A 19355-nucleotide genomic window follows, 5' to 3' on the forward strand; every position below is an offset into this window, starting at 1 on the left:
GTTCATTTCTATTGGAAGGTGATTATATACTGGCAGAAGAGCCAGAGCCACTGTAGATGTTCCAAATCAGACTTTCTAGGGTGGGGCTGGGAGAGCTGTATTTTTAACAAGTCCCCAGAGTCGTCCTGTTGTTCAGCCAGGCTGGGAAACACTGATAGAGAGGAAGAACTGGAAGTATGAAGATCTGCATTACCTTTCTGTACCACCTTGGACAAGTTATCTTTTCTGGACATTTGCCTTCTCAACTGTAATATAACAAAGCTCATGCTCATAGAGGATCTTTTCAGCTGTAAAATTTCCTGCTGGTTTATGATAAGTTCAATCTGGGATACTTTTCTACCACAAAAGTGTCCATTCTCTGTCCACCCTGGGTAGGGCATTTTGGGCTTTGGCCAGAGGCCAGCAGAGGCAGCCTAGGTCCTGACCTTCTGTCAGAAGCTCTGACACAGCTCCTAATTAGAAGTGGATCGATACGGGCCTGCAGCCAGGCCTGCAGAGCCTGGAAGGAAGCTGGAGGAATGCTCCTAGCTGGGGAGAATCTGATTACTGTGAAATAGATCTGGTTATGCTTGTCGACACAAAGGTCCTGCTGGTGTAGCCCTTTTCCCTAGGGACCAGCAGGCAGGGCTGTCCTGAGCAAATGGGGAAGTGGTTAATGTGTATCCCCCTTTGATATATTTTCCTCACCTTTATAAACTCATGTAATATAGTGCTAGGTACGTAATACAGGCCCCTTCCTCAGATGGAAAAATCATTTAGTGTTAATGTTGATAAAGCCTCTTTGTATGTTCATTTCCCCTAACAACTTACCGGGGTAGGTTGAAAAGGAAACTGGAGCTCAGAGAAGTGAAGTGACTTGGCTGCCCTGTGTCACATAGCATGTTCTCTGTTGTACTGCATTACAATATTTTTGAGCATCTATAACACTGATTCCAAGTTGATGGAGTTTTTTTCCTAAACCAAGCTGCTGGACTTTTTTTGTTTTTTTTTTTTTTTAAAACCAGGGGTGTCCCTTACCCTTCTGTAGACTGAACTGGAGCGGAGACCTTCTCCCTGGAACCCTTCCATTGTTGTTGTTTAGTCACAAAGTTGTGTGCGACTCTTTCACAGTGCCATGGACTGTAGCCTGCCAGGCCTCCTCTGTCCATGGGATATCCCAAGGAAGAATAGTGGAGTGGGTAGCCATCTCCTCCTCCTGGGAGTCTTCCGACCCAGGGATCAAACCCAAGTCTCCTTCTTGGCAGGTAGGTTCTTTACCACTGAGCCACCAGGGAAACCAGAACCCTTCAAACACTGGAGGAAATTCCTTAAAACCAGTGGTTGAGGAGGATAAGGGGAGATGCTCTGCTTGCTTTGGCTTTCTCATTGCCTTTCCAAGATCCCTAAGGAGTGAGTAGGCTCTAATGGGAGAGATCAGTCATCATTTGGGGTCAGTGGGAGGGCTGCGTCAGGCTTCTGTACTGGCCCTGTGCACAGAGGGAGAAGGGACTCAGGACCAGATGTTCCTGTGCATAGAACCCAGGGGCTTAGTGCTCAGCTGCTAATGTGCTCAGACCAAATTCCCCCAGGAGTTGGTCATCCAGTAAGTATTTGTTGAGTATCTTCTGTGTGTCAGGGCTTGTGCTAGTGCTCAGGATTCCTAGATCAAGACCCAGTCCCTGCCCTGAAAGACCTCGCAGTCTAACATCAGAGTCAGAGAAACCACAGTATTCTTTGTGTGCCTTAATAGAGGCATATCCAAGGTACTCTGGAATCACAGAGGCATGAAGGTAGGTTATTTTCTGGAGGAGATAACTTTAATCTGGCTCTGAAGGAAGAGTAAGAGTAGGGGCACAAGGAGAACACTCCAGACCAGGGAACTAGCACAAAGGAAACCACAAAGATGAGTCCAGGAGCAGTTGATAAGGGCGGGGGGCGGGCATTAGAGTAGTGCCGAACATGTAACATAACCAGTCAGATTGACAGCTCTGCCCCTTGCTAGACTTAGGACTGTCATAGTAGCCACTCAGTGGTAGTAACACAGGAGCAGGTGGGGAGAAGATGGGTGGGTTTCTTAGCAGACTGACTGAAACAGTTTCTGAGAGGAAACTAGGGAAGAAAGCTGAAGAGCAGCAGCCTCTGCCCTCTGGGCCAAACCTGCAGAGATGCTGGGGGTTCTTGGCAATGGTTTGAAAGCTTGTCCACCCAGGCACAGGGCTTTACTTCTCTGATGCCAGAATCCTCTGCATGCCTGCCCCTCCTTCCTGTGTTCTTTTTAAAAAAGAAATTAATGGAATCTGTTCAGAATACCCCTGAAATGAAATTACATTTTTAACTCTAATTACCCTAATTAAAACTTGACAGCTGTAATCCTGGAATGGCAGATATGCTAAGTACCCCATGCCTGTGACAAGCTTACTTACCCAGATGGAATGTTCTGTTCTGGGCTTAGGAGAAAAATTCTTTTGTGTATTTGTTTTGTTTTTCCCTATCAGCCCTTAGTCTTTGACCTCACAGCTTCCTCAAGCTAGGATAGTCTCACTTGCAGGCTACAGGACCCCTGAATCTCCACAGTGGTCCCTTTGCATTCGGGGTGATGCTCCTGATGATTCTTACCATATACCTTTGAGTTCTCGCTTCAGTTGCGGTTGGTCTGCATGCCCTCAGCCTGTCCCTGGGTGAAACCACTTGCCTGTGGGGACCTGCACTTGTTAGAAGGCTGTCTTCTGAACTGGGGCTACATCTGTGTCTGGGATCAGTTGATGGCTGGTATTAAGGTTACAGTTTGAGGTCAGGGACAAGGAGCTCTGAAAATAGGATTCCTCTTCTCTTCACATGTATCAGCATAGGCTAGAAGCAAGTTAGTGAAATGCCTGGTCTTGACCCATATCTTGACTAGTTACCTGGACAGACAAGGAACATATTGGGGAGGGAGGGAGACAGTCCTTGAATTAGCCTGAAGGCTCTGTTGATGCTGTGAGTAATCTCACGGTTCTGTTAGCACCAAAGATCCCCATATTCTAGTTACTGTCTCGTAGCCTGGAAGCCTATTCAGTCAGTGGACACTGGGTTTTAAGTACTGCAAAGGATACAGAGTTGAGTAAGACACACTCTGTGCCCCCTAAGAATCTTAGAATTATGGGTGGAGTAGGGAGGCAGCAGTGGATGAGGGACAGCCATATAACGACTAGTTACGTAAGACAGAACAATGAAAGATTTCCCACAGGTGTTAGCATTTGAACTTGCCCCGAATAGATAATATTGGCAGAGGAATGGAGAGGGGCATTGCAGCTTTTAGGGAATAGCGTGATGGAAGGTAGGAAGTTGCTAGGTGACAGTCTGCTGTAATTGGAATACAGTGAGCAGGGAAGGGTACGATAGAGGATGAGAGTAGGGTTTAAACTATCCTGTAGGTAAAGGGAGTCCGTTGGGGCTGTAGGGTTGTGATAGGAGTTATGTGGTGGATTGAGAGAGACAGGGTGATTGGAGACAGTAGATTGGTTAGAACAGATGTCAAGTAAACTGTGGCCTGTGGGCTGAATCAGTCTGCTGCCTCTTTCCTTGAAGTTGTACTGGAACACAGCCACACTCATTTGTTCATCTGTGACTGCTTTCATATTACCTTGGCAGAGTCAATTACTACAGAGACTGCTGGCCCTATACAGAAAGTTTGCTGATCTCTGAGTTAGAAAGTAATTAAGAAACTTCACTAAGAGTAGATAAATGACAGGAGTAAGCCTGAAATGAATTGGGGGTGTCAAATCAGACTTTTCAAAAGCTGGGGCAGTATGATTTAACAGAGAACACCTGCCCTACCTACGTCTCACAACTTTGTAAGAGTCAAATTTTCTGAAAGTCACCATGTCACAAAGGACACAGGACATGGGTAAGTCCGATTTGCCCTTATTAGCTGTGAGCTTGGGCAAATCACCTAACTTTCCCAGAAGTTCAGGTGAATGTGTTGAATGAAACAAAGAAAAGAACCGATCAGGTTTTTCCTCACGACACAGAACTCTTATTCTGTTACTTATCTATGCTTCACCCCCCAGGTTATGTCTGGGAAAGACATAGATATCCATAGATATCCTAGAAAACTTGGAACATAGTTTATAGTTTGAGTTGTGAAGTTGGGGACAGGTGGGCGGAGGTTGTGGGAGAGGGGCTCATGATAGTTTGAGGACATGCTGTGCCCTTCCCCTTCCCTAACTGCTGGCACTTGTTCTGGCCAGATATTTCTACCCTTCAACTTCCAGAGCGTATTAGGTTCCTGCAAAACAAAAGGCTGAATTGATTTATTTCTTAAGTCACCTTTCAAAGCAGGAAACGACATAAGTACCACTTGGCATCTCTTATGTTCTTCCTGCCACTACCCTGAGCCCCCAGTGCCTCACTCCCTTTTTCCTAGGACTATGTGTGTCTACCCTGGAGGACAGGAAAAATCCCTAGATGAGAGACCACAGTGGTGGGTTCCAGACTCCTTTCTCCCTTCAGCTTTCTATGTGACCTGAGCCAATTTGTTTCGGTCTCTGGCCCCTTAGATGACTTTAGCCACCTCTTGGGATCTGAACTTTCTTCTTTAAGACTCCACCTTAGAAACACAGCCTTTTCCCTTTTTTCCCTTTTATCCTGTGTACCCCTCTCCTTTCAATCTGGAGTATTTGTGTATGTACACACCTCATTTGCTTCAGATTCACTGCCTTTGACTATGAGGAGAATAGTCATATCATTAGCTGTTTTTATTGGCAAGGTTTCAGGAACTGGCACTCAGTCTAATCACTGGAGTGGAACAGACGCTGGAGGTCAGGTCCAGCTGACCTTAGGGTTCAGCGAGGCATGGTGTCTCGAGGATGGGCCATCTAGTTCAGTACAGGCAAACATTTGGCCCTGACATCCTTGATAGAGTAGAGGGATAAGGGCCAGGCACTGATCCAGACAATTTACATTTTTTCTTGTTCTTTCTCATAACTCTGAGATAGGTGATATTATCACAGCATTTTACAGATGTGGGAACTGAGTTTTAGAGGATCATTCAGTAGACAGAGACTGACTCTTTGAGATACAGAGGAATACCTAAGTAGTCCCTCTCCCCAAGTAGGAGAGAACGGTGGGAAAAACAGACATCAAAGCTCAGGAAGGCAGTTAAATAATAATGCCTAAGGATACCCAGTTTAGGTGGCCAGATCCAGGGCTCAAACCCAGATCTGTATGCCTGCTATTTGCACTCTGCCATGCTGCCTTCCCTGCAGAAGGATGAGGAGAGTGGCAAACTCAAGTACAAGTCTAGGCTGGCTGGCAGTCTCTGAAGAATGGCTGATGGTAGGAAGGCCTAGCCTTGGATTCAGAGCTGGGCCTTAGTCCTAGGAGGGCCTTAGGTATTAGGCAGCTGACGTGAGGCAGGGGTTCTCACATGGTCCTGGGCCTATTTGTAGAATATGGTACGTGATTTTGTGTCCACTAGAAGGTGAAGTCTGGTGGTCAGCACTGGTAGTGTCCTGGCATACAACAAGGAGCCCCACAATCAACTCTGTGATACAGGAGAGCAGGGAAGAGGGTTGATGCCCAGGCCCTATGGGTAGGGGATGGGAATTAAATATTTCTTGCCAGGAGTCAGAATTGTTTGAGGGCTGAATTTGAATTGCTGAATCCAACCTAAGGTGATAGAGCTAGGATAGAAGTGAGAGAGAAGGGAAGAAGTTTTAGAGGCTGACAGGAGTTTGTGTTCAGGTTAAAAAAATTTTTTGTTAAGATTCTGCAGATTATTCCAGTTTAAAAACTTGAACCATTTTCTTCTCACCACAGCCTTTGCGCATACTGGCCCTTTTTCCCGGAGGCCCTGTCTTCCTTTTTTTCTGACCATGGCTAGGCAGGCAGGTCATGGCTAGCTTTGAACCGTAGCATCTTTCAGTCTGCTGCTTTACCCTGGGTCTTTCCCTGTGATGCGTCCAATAGTGCTAGATTTGATTTCTTCATCTGTCAAATACGAGGATTGGATTAGCTGGCTGAGGTCCTAGTGTTCTAAAGTGGTCCTTTATCCATCAGGCCTGAAATTTATTCTTAAAGTTAGTTCTAACCCCACCCTTGTTATCTACAGTCTTCATGTAACTACACTGAATCTCAGCTAAAATTCACAGATTGTGTTTTTGCCTGACCATCTATTTGTAGCTTAAAATTTGGGGTAAAATTGGCATTGTCTCTGAGGTCCTGGCCTTCCACCCCAGAGCCCCAGTTCTGGGACTGAATCCACTTATGCAGAGCATTGTCATTGCTTTTTAAATACCTATTTGAAAACTTATATGTGAACTTGAAATTTGCATTTCCAGGTTCCACATTGAGGACACCTTCAAAGTTATCTGTACTATAGGAAGTCTGAATGATGCGGGAAGTGCTCTGGTTAGAAGTAAGGAGACTGATTGGGGCCCTGCCACTGCCTGCCTGCCTTCCACTTCGGACAGCTCTCTCCTCATTCTGGTCTCACACCCCTTCTATAGAATGGTGGTGCGTCTTCCAGCTCTGGTCTCATCAGGGACAGAAAGCCATCTTCTACACCATTCATCTGCAGAGCACTCTCCCGCCCCAGCTTTGGTTTGTTGGTTACAGATTGTAAAGCCTTAGATTCTCGCTTCCAGCTCCAGAGGGGGAAGGGGAACCATCCAACTGTCTCATTAGCATGGAGAAAAGAAAACAGTAATTACTTGTGCCTCCCTTGATGATTCCTGCAGGGTTGGTTTTTCGGGGAAGGAAAAGGGGGGAACTGGAGACAGCTTCAGCTGAGGAGGGAGAAATGCTGTTAGCTGCCCAGAAAAGGCAGAGGCAAGAATGATTGTCTTGCATGTCTGTTGTATTCTCTGGACATTCCTCCAGGCAGCCTAGAGACTGCCTGGATTGAGTTTCATCTATTTATGGCATGTATAGTGTTCTCATACATGGACATGAATTGGGCTCAAGAGCCCTAATGTCACCTGTCATTAAGAAAGCAGCTGCCCTCCCAGGCCTCTCTTTGTGATATGCTGTGCATCCTGACACCTGTCTTTACTGGGGAGTAGAAGAGGGTTTTACTGAGCCATTTTGTGACTTGGCTGCATTTTTATTATGTTGTGAGGTCATCTTTTTAACCCCCACAGTAACACAGCCAATTGGTTTTATTATGCCGGGGCATAGGCAACACACAATAGAGTCAGTCAGAGTCAAGGTCAGGTATTCTTGTCTTTGGAAGGAGTTTGGAACTGCAAGACCATGGGATTTGGTCCAGACTAGGAAGAGGTGACCTCACAAAGATTGAGGCAGTTAGGGTTTTGAGGCCAAGATGTTAGGGGGCAGGCTGAATAGAACTAAAATAGATTGGCAGATGTGGCTCCTGGGACAAAGACTGTTTGCTCTGTGGCCAGTCTTATACCCCCTGCTGTCTGGGCAGTTGTGCACCTTCACGTGCTGATGGTAGCAGAAATGGGTCTGAGACTACCTGCAGGAGAGCCCTGCCGGATTGAACCTGGAGCTGTTAAGCTATGGTTAATGTCCTGTGACTGCTCACTCGTGCCTTAGTTGTCACCCTGGAGGCCTAGAGAACTAGTTTTCGTTAGAGAACTAGTTTTCGTTTTCCTTCCCCTCTTCCGAGGAAGATGTCACTTCAGAAACACCTTTTTTCAGTCAGTCTTCCTGTAGTCCCTGGAGTTTGCTCTACTCTAAACATCAGGGATTCTGTAGGGATGTTGCTGTTCAGTCACTAAGTCGTGTCTGACTCTTTGCAACCCTGTGGACTGCAGCACGCCAGGCTCGTCTGTCCCCTGTCTCCCAGAGTTTGCTCAAATTCATGTCCATTGAGTCAATGATGCTATCTAAGCATCTCATTCTTTGCCCTCTCCTTCTCCTGCCTTTAGTCTTTCCCAGTATCAGGGTCTTTTTCAATAAATCGGCTTTTTGCATCAGGTGGCTGAAGTATTGGAGCTTCAGCTTTAGCATCAGTCCTTTCAATGAATATTCCGGGTTGATTTCCTTGATGACTGGTTTGATCTCCTTGCAGTCCAAGGAACTCTCAAGAGTCTTCCCCAGCACCACAACTTGAAAGCATTAATTCTTTGGCATTCAGCCTTCTTTATGGCCCAACTCTCACACCTGTACAAGACTACTGGGCCTGGCATAAGTGACTCAATGATAGGTATTTTTTTCCCATCTAAGTACCACAAAAGATGAATCAAACAAAAAGACGAAGAGAAAGGAAAAATGGACTTTTGCTGTTACTTATTATGTATCATTGGGGCTTCCCTGGTGGCTCAGGTGGTAAAGAATCTGCTGGCAGTGCAAGAGACCAGGGTTTGATCCCTGGATCTGGAAGATACCCTGGAGAAGGGAATGACTGCTCCCTTCAGTATTCTGGCCTGGAGAATTATACAGACAGAGGAGCCTGGTAGGCTACAGTCCATGGGGTCACAAAGAGTCAAACATGACTGAATGACTAATGCTTTCATTTTTTTCATCATTAAGGCCCAAAGCCTTAGTTATTCTCATTGATTCCTAATAACCTTTTTTTTTTTTGGTTGCTGTTGTTTATTTTTTAAAAAATAGACTTAAATAGTTGAACTGTTTCTTGACAATCTTGTTTGATCCATCAGAAAATCCTGCAGGAAAGTAGATGCTATGATCCTTATTTCACAAATACAGAAAAAAGATCCAGAAAGGTGAAATGACATGGAAAGTCAGAACATGGAGGTCAGAGGCAGAACATGGAGCTTGAGATTTTGGTTGGACCTTCTAGATCTTAGAACAAAGGTCGATGGGGCAGGTGTTTTATTCAGTCACAGGTTCCCCAAGTACTTAGTGTCTTCTACTTGCCAGACTGTGTCAGATCCTTGAGCTGTTAGAGTTAAGAAGACCCTAAACCTGCTGTAAGGTCACAGCAGCAGTAAACATTCTCTTCTCCCCTCCCCCTCAGTTCAGTTCAGTTGTTCAGTCGTGTCTGACTCTTTGTGACCCCATGGACCGTAGCACTCCAGGCCTTCCTGTCTATCACCAACTCCTGGAGTCTACCCAAACTCATGGCTGTTTAGTTGGTAATCCCATCCAACCATCTCATCCTCTGTCGTCCCCTTTTGCTGCCCTCAATCTTTCCCAGCATCAGGGTCTTTTCAAATGAGTCCGCTCTTTGCATCAGGTGGCCAAAGTGTTGGAGTTTCAGTTTCAACATCAGTCCTTTCAATGAACACTCTGGACTGATCTCCTTTAGGATGGACTGGTTGAATCTGCTTGCAGTCCAAGGGACTCTTAAGAGTCTTCTCCAACACCACAGTCCAAAAGCATCAATTCTTTGGCGCTCAGCTTTCTTTATAGTCCAACTGTCACATCCATACATGACTACTGGAAAAACCATAGCCTTGACTAGATGGACCTTTGTTGGCAAAGTAATGTCTCTGCTTTTTAATATGCTGTCTAGATTGGTCATAACTTTTCTTCCAAGGAGTAAGCATCTTTTAATTTTGTGGCTGCAGTCACCATCTGCAGTGATTCTGGAGCCCCCAGAAATAAAGTCAGCCATTGTTTCCGCTGTTTCCTCATCTATTTGCCGTGAAGTGATGGGACCAGATGCCATGATCTTAGTTTTCTGAATGTTGAGCTTTAAGCCAACTTTTTCACTCTCTTTGACTTTCATCAAGAGGCTCTTTAGTTTTTTTCACTTTCTGCCATAAGGGTGGTGTCGTCTGCGTATCTGAGGTTATTGATATTTCTCCTGGAAATCTTGATTCCAGCTTGTGCTTCCTCCATCCCAGCATTTCTCATGATGTACTCTGCATATAAGTTAAATAAACAGGGTGACAATATACAGCCTTGACATACTCCTTTTCCTATTTGGAACCAGTCTGTTGTTCCACGTCCAGTCCTAACTGTTGCTCCCTGACCTGTATACAGATTTCTCAAGAGGCAGGTAAGGTGGTCTGGGATTCCCATCTCTTGAAGAATTTTCCACAGTTTGTGGTGATCCACACAGTCAAAGGCTTTGGCATAGTCAATAAAGCAGAAATAGATGTTTTTCCGAAACTCTCTTGCTTTTTCGATGATCCAGTGGATGTTGGCAATTTGACCTCTGGTGCCTCTGCCTTTTCTAAATCCAGCTTGAACATCTGGAAGTTCACGGTTCACATATTGCTGAAGCCTGGCTTGGAGAATATTGAGCATTAGTTTACTAGCGTATGAGATGAGTGCTGTTGTGCAGTAGTTTGAGCATCCTTTGGGATTGCCTTTCTTAGGGATTGGAATGAAAAGTGACCTTTTCCAATCCTGTGGCCACTGCTGAGTTTTCCAAATTTGCTGGCATATTGAGTGCAGCACTTTCAGAGCATCATCTTTTAGGATTTGAAATAGCTCAACTGGAATTCCATCACATCCACTAGCTTTGTTCATAATGATGCTTCCTAAGGCCCACTTGACTTCACATTCCAGGATGTCTGATTCTAGGTGAGTGATCACACCATTGTGATTATCTGGGTTGTGAAGATCTTTTTGTATAGTTCTTCCCCTCCTCCTACCCCCATTCAAATCATTGGATTTTGAGGTAGAAAGAGCGCCAGTGTTTATATGGTCTTCCTTTCATGTTGCTACATGAGTAAGGCAGATCATGAAACAAGCACATAGACTTTGGAGTAAAGTAAAGCAGACCTAGGTTCAAATCCTAGCTCTGCTGCTTACCAGCTATTTGATTTTGAATGATACACTTAGCCTCTTCACGCATCTTCAGTTTTAGTCACTAAGTCGTGTCCAGCTCTTTTGTGACCCCATGGCCTGTAGCCTGCCAGGCTCCTCTGTCCATGGGATTTCCCAGGCAAGAATACTGGAGTGGGTTGCCATTTCCTTCTCCAAGGGATCTTCCTAACCTAGGGGTTGAACCTGTGTCTCCTGCATTGGCAGGTGGATTCTTTACCACTGAGCCACCAGGGAAGACCCATATTCAGTTACCTTGGCTATAAAGTGGGCATTCCATCACTTGCTTCACCAGGTATTAGGATTAGGAGGATTGCCAACATAACACCTAGCCAGCAGTAGCCCAGGTCTTTCTGTCACCCTGCATTAAGGCCTGGCCTAAGCCGTTGCTCAAATGAAGCTTCTGAGGCCACTTGTAGTCAGACTGATTCCCCCCACCACCCCACCCTTTTACAGTACATAGAGCTCTTGAAACTGTTAGGTTCTGCCATAATACTCTTTTTTTTTTTTTTTAAAGTATATTTGATTTATAAGGTTGTGTTATTTTGTATTAGTTTCTGGTATACAACAAAGTGATTCAGTTATATGAATGTGTATTTTTCATATTCTTTTCCAATATGATTTATTGTAGGATATTGAATGTAGGTTCCTATGCTATACAATAAGACCTTGTTTATTTTATGTATAGTTTGTATCTGCTAATCCCAAACTCCTATTCTTCTCATATCCCCTCTTCCCCTTTGGTAACCATAAGTTTGTTTTCTGTGTCTGTGAATCTATTTATATTTTGTAAATATTCATTTGCATCATATTTTAGATTCTACATGTAATGGTATCATACAGTATTTTTCTTTTTGGCTTATTTCACTTAGTATGATAATCTGTCAGTTCATCCATGTTGCTGCAGATGGCACTGTTTCATTCTTTTTATGGCTGAGTAATATTCCATTGTGGTTTTATTAATCATTGTAAAGATTCAGTGTTGTCTTGTGCTGACATAGCCATATTTTCAAGAGGTGACAGAACTCACGCAGTGAAGACAGGTCTGGAATGAGACCATAGTGGGATGAGATCCTTCCAGTTACCTGAGTACTGCTGTACCAGGCTGTGTGTATATGGAGTCCTTCAGCGAAGGCCTTGCGAGGCAAGTCAGCTGTGCTGTGTTGGGAGGTAGGGCAGCGGAAGCTGGATCAGGGGAAAACTCAGCTAGCTATTTACGTTAAGTCCAGCTTTTGAAACACAAGTCTTCCAAACTTTCTGAAGAAGGCATACTTTCCTATCTACCCTTTGGCCTTATGTCTGGTACCTGTATTCTTGATGATTGTTCTTTTTTTTTTTTTTTTAAATTCTGATTGTGCTGTGTCTTCATTGCTGCACGTGGGCTCTCCAGCTGCGGCGCCCGGGCTCCTTACTGCGGTGGCCTCTCTTGTTGTGGCTCACGGCTCTAGAGCACAGACGCCGGCTTAGTGGCTCCGTGGCAGGCGGGTCTTCTTGGGCCAGGGATCTGACCTGTGTCCTCTGCATTTGCAGGTGGAGTCTTACCCACTGTGTCACCGGGGGAGTTTTCATGATTGTTCTTTTTGACCTATTTTGGATTTTTTAAAAAATAGATAGGAAAAGCAAAAAATAAAAATTTCAGTGTGTGTGTACAAACCACATCTTTCATGTCTTGGCTATTGTAAATAGTGCTTCTATGAACACTGGGGTGTGTATGTATCTTTTTGAATTAAGAGTTTTCTCTGGATATATGCCCAGGAGTGGGATCATACAGTAACTGTTTTTAGTTTTTAAGAACCTACATTCTCTTTTCCATAGCCTGCCTAATATTCTTAGTATATTTGAAGGAAGTTGACACAGTCCTGCCCTGGACTACTAGGAGCCCAAGGATGAGATTTGGTCTCTTTCATCCCTGTGTCCTCTATAATCCCCAACCCAGAGTTGTAACCGTGGCTATCTTGACCCAGGAATTGTTTTTTGATTGATTGGATAGAAGACTTGGGGGGGGGGGGGGGGGGGGGGGCGGGTTGCAGCTGATAAAAAGAGCTGTTAAGATTTGGCTGGGTCTCCCACCTTCACTCTTCCCCTTTCCTCTCCTGTTACAGTATCATATTGATTCTTAAAAAATCCTTGTGTTGTAGACAGGATGGGAATTGTATCCCTGTTTTGTAATTAAGGAATCTGAGGCTCAGATTAAAACCCAGGTCTCTTGTTAGGAGATAGATCCATAGTAAGACTAGTAGAAATTTGAACAGAAATCTTAACTGACTAGGTCTTCATTATCTGGAAGCAGTAGGAATGTTTACATGAAAGAAACACAGAGGAACTGTTCTGAAGCCTTAGTGGATGGTGAGGACAGAGCTTGATTGTAGTCACAGCCAGAGGTATTTCAAGAACACAACAGAGAGGTGAGGAAGGGTTCAGGATAATTTCACCTAATTGCTAGGCCTTGAAGACTAAGATGAATTTGAATATGAATAAATGAAAAGAGTCGTTCCAAGTGAGACAACAACATGGATAAAAGTATGGTAACTGGAAGGCCCACAGTCATAAGTGATGACCAGACCTGTGGTGTAAGAGTCTAGAGAGCCAGGCTGAGGTGATTGGGAGCCATGCCATTTTTTTGAGCAGGGGAGTGGCATTAGGAACATGAGTCTAAAAGTGTGGGCTCCAGTAGATAGGAGTAGAAGGGGCAGGGGAAGACTAGTGAAAGAGAGACCAGGGAAGAGGCTACTCTAACAGCCTGTCCTTGTAATGTCAGTAAATTCTGAGAAGTATTCCAGCAGTGCAGGCAGGGGATAATGAGATCCTGAACCAAGAGGAAGTTGACGCAGCAGGGAATAAAGATGGTTTGGATGTAGAGCTGTTAGGGGGAAAAAAAAAACTCTTCAAGGACTTGGGGATGAGGGGAGAAGGGGTTGAAGAGCCTGATACATTTTGAAGTCTATAAATATGTACTTGAGAGAATTGTCACACCATTTGCTGAACCATGGGGACTGGGAAATGGGAGGAGGGTTCACAGTTTGTTGACATGTTATTTAATCGGAGGTGCTGATAGTCCTTTCCTGGTACCTCCCACTCCTTAGTGCCTCCATTTCCGCCGCTTGCTTTTGGGCTTTAACCCCAGCCTGCAGAGATCCTTTAGTTCCTTGTGTTCGCTGCTTTGTTCAGACCTGGAGCCCCGTCCCCAGATCCTTCTACCCAGGTCTTAGAGCAGCTGTCATTCCTTCTCTGAAATAAAATAGTACATGTATGGTGCTTAACCCAGTACCTAGACTATTTCAAACTGTGCATTAAATGTTAATGACAGTTAAATGACTGTTGTGGTGGTAGAGATTATCATAGCTTTGTGCTCACAGTATCCTCTGGAACTACCTGGCTGAAGGACTCAGGAGTCATTCAACTAGTGTTTAGTAAAAAGTCTGGACTGCAAGTAAATGGAGAATATCCCAGGCTTGGGTATAAATGAGGGCTTGAGTCATGTCAGCCAGGACTAGAGCATGCGTTTTCTGTCTTTTTTCTCCTTCTGTTTTTTGAGAAGTGGTATAATGTGTGCTTAAGAAGGCAAGCCCTGGGGGTTGAACTTCTCAGGTTGAAGTCCCAAGTCTGCCATCTATTAGCTGTGTGACTTGGGGCAAATTTACTTAGCATCTCTGTATCTGTTTTCCCTTAGAAAAAGTGAAGAATGTAATATCACACCAACCTTACAAGAGTTTGTGAAGATTTAATGAGTTAATACAAACAAAGGGTTTACAACAAGGCTTGGCACTGTGCTACTCTTCTCTTTACCCCAGTCATTTCTACCCCACATTCCAAGTAATATATAGGAGTTTCTCTGTCCCTACCCAACAGAGGACGGGGTAAGTAGAGAAACCTAAAGTCAACCTCATAGTGCTTGGAAGTTTGTCCCATCTGGGTTCCAGGTTTTGGAAGCCTGGAGGAACCTCATTCTTTCTATCACTACGTTCTAGTTCTGTAGACTTTCTTGTTCCTTAGTGTAACAAGCTTCCTCTTTCCCATTATTGCCTCAGGGCTTTTGTGCTTATTTCCCCTTTCTGAAGCTCTCTTCCCTCTGATCTTTGAAGATCTCACCCCCTTACTTGGGTCTCTGTCTAGTGACTGCTTCTTGGAGAAGTCTTCCCTGACTTTTATCTAAAATAGACCTCATTCTCACTCATAGTCATTCTTTTTCCTTGATCTGCTTTATGTTTCTTTATAGCCCTTAGCACAACCTGAAACTGTTTATTAACCTGTTTTTTGCTACTTTGCAAGACCTGTAAGGGCAGGAACTTCAAATGCATGCATTGACCTAAGCTCAGGCCTGTTCAGAGCAAGACCCTGACGGACTTCTCTCTGTTCTAGGTGAGCCCTCTTCCCTGAGGCAGTTGGTGCTGACGCTGTAACGCAAAAGAAGAACTTGCCGGCTGAGCTCAGTCTTGGTACTGGTGAGTGAGGGTACCTGGGCAAACTTGGGCCAAGAGACAGGCTGACTAGTTTGGGGCTTATTTTTACCATTAGTACAGATAATTTACAGGTAATTATTCTCCTACTCCATGCCTAAGAGACTGTCGTAGGCAGACAGTCTGGGATCACTTGCCATGAATAAAGCAAAAGCACTCTCAATTCCTTCTGGCTTCTGCCTGCTACTTTCTGCTACCTGGTATCCTGAACCTGGCTAAACCCATTCTCCCACAAGCTCTCTTAACATGACTTCATAGCCTTTCATAGACTTTCCTGATTTCAGTCTTGAGTGTGACCTACCAAGGCCAGAGTCGATTTCGGGAAATCCTGTGGTTTTATCAGTCCTGCAGAATATGGATCATCAGTGGAGCTGGGGATGGTGTTTTAGAGTGGGGCTTTGTGAAGGGAAAGTCCAGGGAATTTTAGAAGGAAGACTGTAGATGGTGAAACAGTAAGGGAAATCAACATATTAAGAATCAATTGTATTATGGATCTCATTTATACTATATAAAATCCCATTTTATAGATGAGGGAGTTGAGGCTTAGAAAACTGAAGTAATACATCCAGGGTTTACACCTGGAAATCCGTAAAGCTGATCTTAGAATCCAGGTCAGTCTGTGAATACCATTGTTCTCTCTGTCTTGGCATGCTTTCCTTGGACTGCTAATCTCCTTGGAATCATGATTTTTCTTATAAAATTCAAGAAGATGGACCTTCTTAGGGGTTCAGGAAGGAGGCCTAGTTATTTGAAAGGCCCAGCAAGGCAGGCAAGAGGTGGGGGTCCCTTCTGAGCTTCTGAGGCTGGAAGGAAGAACCTCCAAGCATGCGGAGACCCAGGTTTAAATATGACTGGAACGAGAAGAAAACATCTGTAACACTTGGGACCCCATGAGCACTTGTGGTAGCATAGACAGGGACCTGGTGAGCTGACTTGTAGTTGGAAAACCTGGGTGTTTATTGTCTCTCTCAATAGTTACCTTTGGATAATCTGTTTCCCTGTTTTTAAGTTGGAGTGCCTCCATGTACCTTCACGTGTTTATTTTGTGTACACCAACCATATAGGATGTTGTAGAGAATCAAATGAGAAATGCAAGTTGGAAAGCTTTGTGAATTGTAAAAACTGAAGTGAGAGAAGTGAGAAGAAAGCGTTATAGGTATCTCTGGCATCTCAGTCCCTGACTTTTAGCCACCCCACTCCCCAAAGGCAAAAGGGAAGGTTTTGCCTTGGAAATCTACACTGTAAATTTTCTCCCATGCCCTTCTCTTCCTTTCCTTCTGCTGTAGGCCCTACTGGAAAAAAGTTGAAAAGTTCCGCAGATTCAGTCTTTCCAGGGCACAGAGACAGAGCCAGGCTGCGTTGGCAGTGCACAAGCTGAGGAGCACAGGTGCAAACACACCGTCACAGCCTGGCTCCAAGTCCACTGCCGGTGCAGATCCTGTGGCTGTTTCAAGGAGTCCATCCCCAGCGTGTGTCTGTGCTCACTGACTGCTTCCATTGGGATGTTGCTTCGTTACCTACTGTTACCTGAGACCAGGAGGGCTATTCCTATTTTGGCCCTAGGTTCCCTACCTACTTCCACCCCTCACTACTATTACTGAAAAACTCATGTATACTGTAGCCTCATATCCTATCAGAGGCCGTGATCATTTCACTTTTCCCACCATTTCTCTTGCCCTTGGCCAGTGATACAGGTCTTCATACTCTCTTCATACTTTGTAGTCGTACTCTGTAGTAAGGGACATTCTGTTCTTCCCGCTGCCTGCCTGAGGGTGCACAGAGGGATCTGTGCCCCAACCTGAGGCTCCTGGAAATCCACATTGGCCAGCCTTCCCTCCTTTTCTAAATCTCCAGACACTTGCTGTCATCTCTTTTTGTCTTGGTTAATCTAATGTTCTTTAGCTTCTGGCCTTCCATGGCCTGGGCATCAAGCTTGGGTTTTACTGTTCTTAGGACAACTGCCCTGCAAAGTAGTTCCATTGTTGATTCTTTTCAAATATGAATGGTTCCATGTAAAAAACTGTATAATATACTGATACTCACATTTATTTATCTAACATCCTCAATTTTCCAGAATCCTGCTAAAAAACAAAAGGTAGCAAAGCGTTGTCATCCTTAAGACCTTGCACAGTGCTAATTTATTCATATTTTTATGTGTTGTTGTAACAAGCTTAACAATCTGGTTTCTAAACCCCCAGAATATTAAGAACAGGGCATATAAAGGGGAGGAGGAGCTGCTCTATTAGCAGCAGCTAGAGGTGAGAGCTGAAAGCCACCTGTAAGGGAGAGGTAAAAGAAGAATGATAAGACAGAGAACTTAAAATGGGTATGAAGGCTGTACTTTAAGGGCAACAGCCCTGTAGGCATCTGTACACTTCAGTAAGGTAGGGCTAGGTAATTTTTAAGATAGTTCTTAAAGGCCAGTAGTATCAAAGAATGTTTAATTATTTGCAGTGTCTGCTATAGTATCAGATGCTATATTGAATGCTGTACATAAATTGATTTCGTTTTCATCACACCTTGAAAGGCAAGTGGTGATATTCTCATTTTATAAATTATGGAGACTTAGAGATGGACACACAGGCAGTGACTGGAAGAGCTAATAAACTTAGAATTTAGAAGAATCTGGCTCTAAAAAGCCAAGTTTTTTCTATTATTCTGCACTGACTCTTCAGCTATGGCCTAAAACCCCAGTCCTCCTCAGCCTCTTGGGACAGTGTTCCCCCCAGCCCCCTGGCCCCAACCCCTGCCTTTATTCATTCTCTTAAATATGGATTTCTTTTCCTTTTAAAGATATCCATTCATTCAGTGCCTATTTATTGAGTGTCCTCTATGTGCCAGGCACAGTTTTAAGTGTTTGAAATGTAGCAATGAAGAAAATAGTTTTCTCTCCTGTAGCCTAAATTCTAGTGGAATATAAACAAATGAATATGTATGAAGAGAAATAAAGCAGGAAAAGGGAATAGGGAGGGACCATGTGATGAAAGAAGGCCTCCATGAGAAAATAAAATCTGTACAGAAATATGTACAAGATGAAGTAGTGTGAGCTGTGTGTATATCTTGGGGAATAACATGCCAGGCATAGAGTTCAGTAAGTTTGGAGGCCCTAAAACAGGAGCATGCTTAATGTTTTGAGGAACAAAGGAGGTCAGTGTAGCTAGAGATGAATTGAGCAATAGGAGGAGTGGATTATGGAGAAGTCACAAGGGTAGACAAGGACTCAGATCACGTGGGGCTTTATTCTTAGTGAAATAGGAAGCCGCTGGACAGTTTTGAGTAGATGAATGACATAATGTAACATCCATTAAAAAAAAAATCCCTCTGCATGATTGTAACGGCCAGGACCTCCAATATATTGTTGAACAGAATTGGTGAAAACAGACACTCTTACCTTGTTCCCGGTTTTAAAGATAAGGGATTCAGTCTTTCTGAGTACTTAAGTGTGATACCAGTAAGTATGATGTTTGCTGCAGGGCTTTTTGGTAGACTTCTATTTATCAGGCTAAGTAAGTTCTCTATTTCTAGTTTATTCAGAGGTTTTATTATGGATGGATGGTTGAATTTTGTTTGTGTGTTTTTTTTATCCTTTATTCTACTAACATGGCACTATGATAATTGATTTTTGGATATTAAACCAACATGATTCCTAGAATGAATCCCACTTGGCTATAGTGCATAATCCTTTTTGTATGATGTTGGGTTTGGTTTACTAATATTTTGTTAAAAATTTTTGCCTGTATTCATGAGAGATGTTGGTCACTAGTTTTCTTGTTATATCTTTGGTGTCAGGGTAATACTGGTCTCTTAGGCTGGAGAGTCTTCCCTGTGTTTTCTGGGAGAGTTTGTGAAGGATTGTGATTTCTTTTTTGAGTTTTTAAAAAATATATTTCTTATTTTAATTATTTTTGGCTGCTCTGGATCTTTGCTGTTGCAGTTGGTCCTTCTCTAGTTGTGGTGCACGGGCTTCTTTCTCACTGTGGTGGCTTCCCTCCTTCTGGAGCATGAGCTTTAGGCAGGTGGGCTCAGTAGTTAAGGCTTATGGGCTTAGTGGCCCTGAGGTGTGTGGAATCTTTCTGAACCAGGTACTGAACTCAAGTTCCCTGCATTGACAGGCAGATTCTTAACCACTGGACCACCAGGGAAGTCTTTGTTTTTAAATGTTTGATAGAATTCACCACTGAAGCCATGTGGACCTGAACTTTTCTCTGTTGGAAGAGTCTTAATTACGAATTC

At 44.0% G+C, this 19355-nt stretch overlaps 1 protein-coding gene and 1 long non-coding RNA gene across 3 annotated transcripts in view; one reads left to right on the plus strand and one right to left on the minus strand.

Moving 5' to 3' along the window:
* RALY (RALY heterogeneous nuclear ribonucleoprotein) overlaps positions 1-19355 on the plus strand; it is an 83198-nt gene that overhangs the window by 21037 nt on the left and 42806 nt on the right. For both annotated transcript variants that reach the window (XM_043479811.1, XM_043479812.1), the window contains exon 2: positions 15025-15107. The gene's annotated coding sequence lies outside the window, so the exon portion shown is untranslated. The remainder of the gene's footprint in view (positions 1-15024; positions 15108-19355) is intronic.
* Positions 12146-19355, minus strand: part of LOC122448491 — a 33221-nt gene continuing 26011 nt past the window's right edge. Inside the window, exon 3 of the long non-coding RNA XR_006271636.1 lies at positions 12146-12250. This is a non-coding gene — a long non-coding RNA (uncharacterized LOC122448491). The remainder of the gene's footprint in view (positions 12251-19355) is intronic.

The sequence above is a fragment of the Cervus canadensis genome, chromosome 10, assembly GCF_019320065.1.
Source record: "Cervus canadensis isolate Bull #8, Minnesota chromosome 10, ASM1932006v1, whole genome shotgun sequence".
In the NCBI taxonomy this organism is placed as follows: Eukaryota; Metazoa; Chordata; class Mammalia; order Artiodactyla; family Cervidae; genus Cervus; species Cervus canadensis.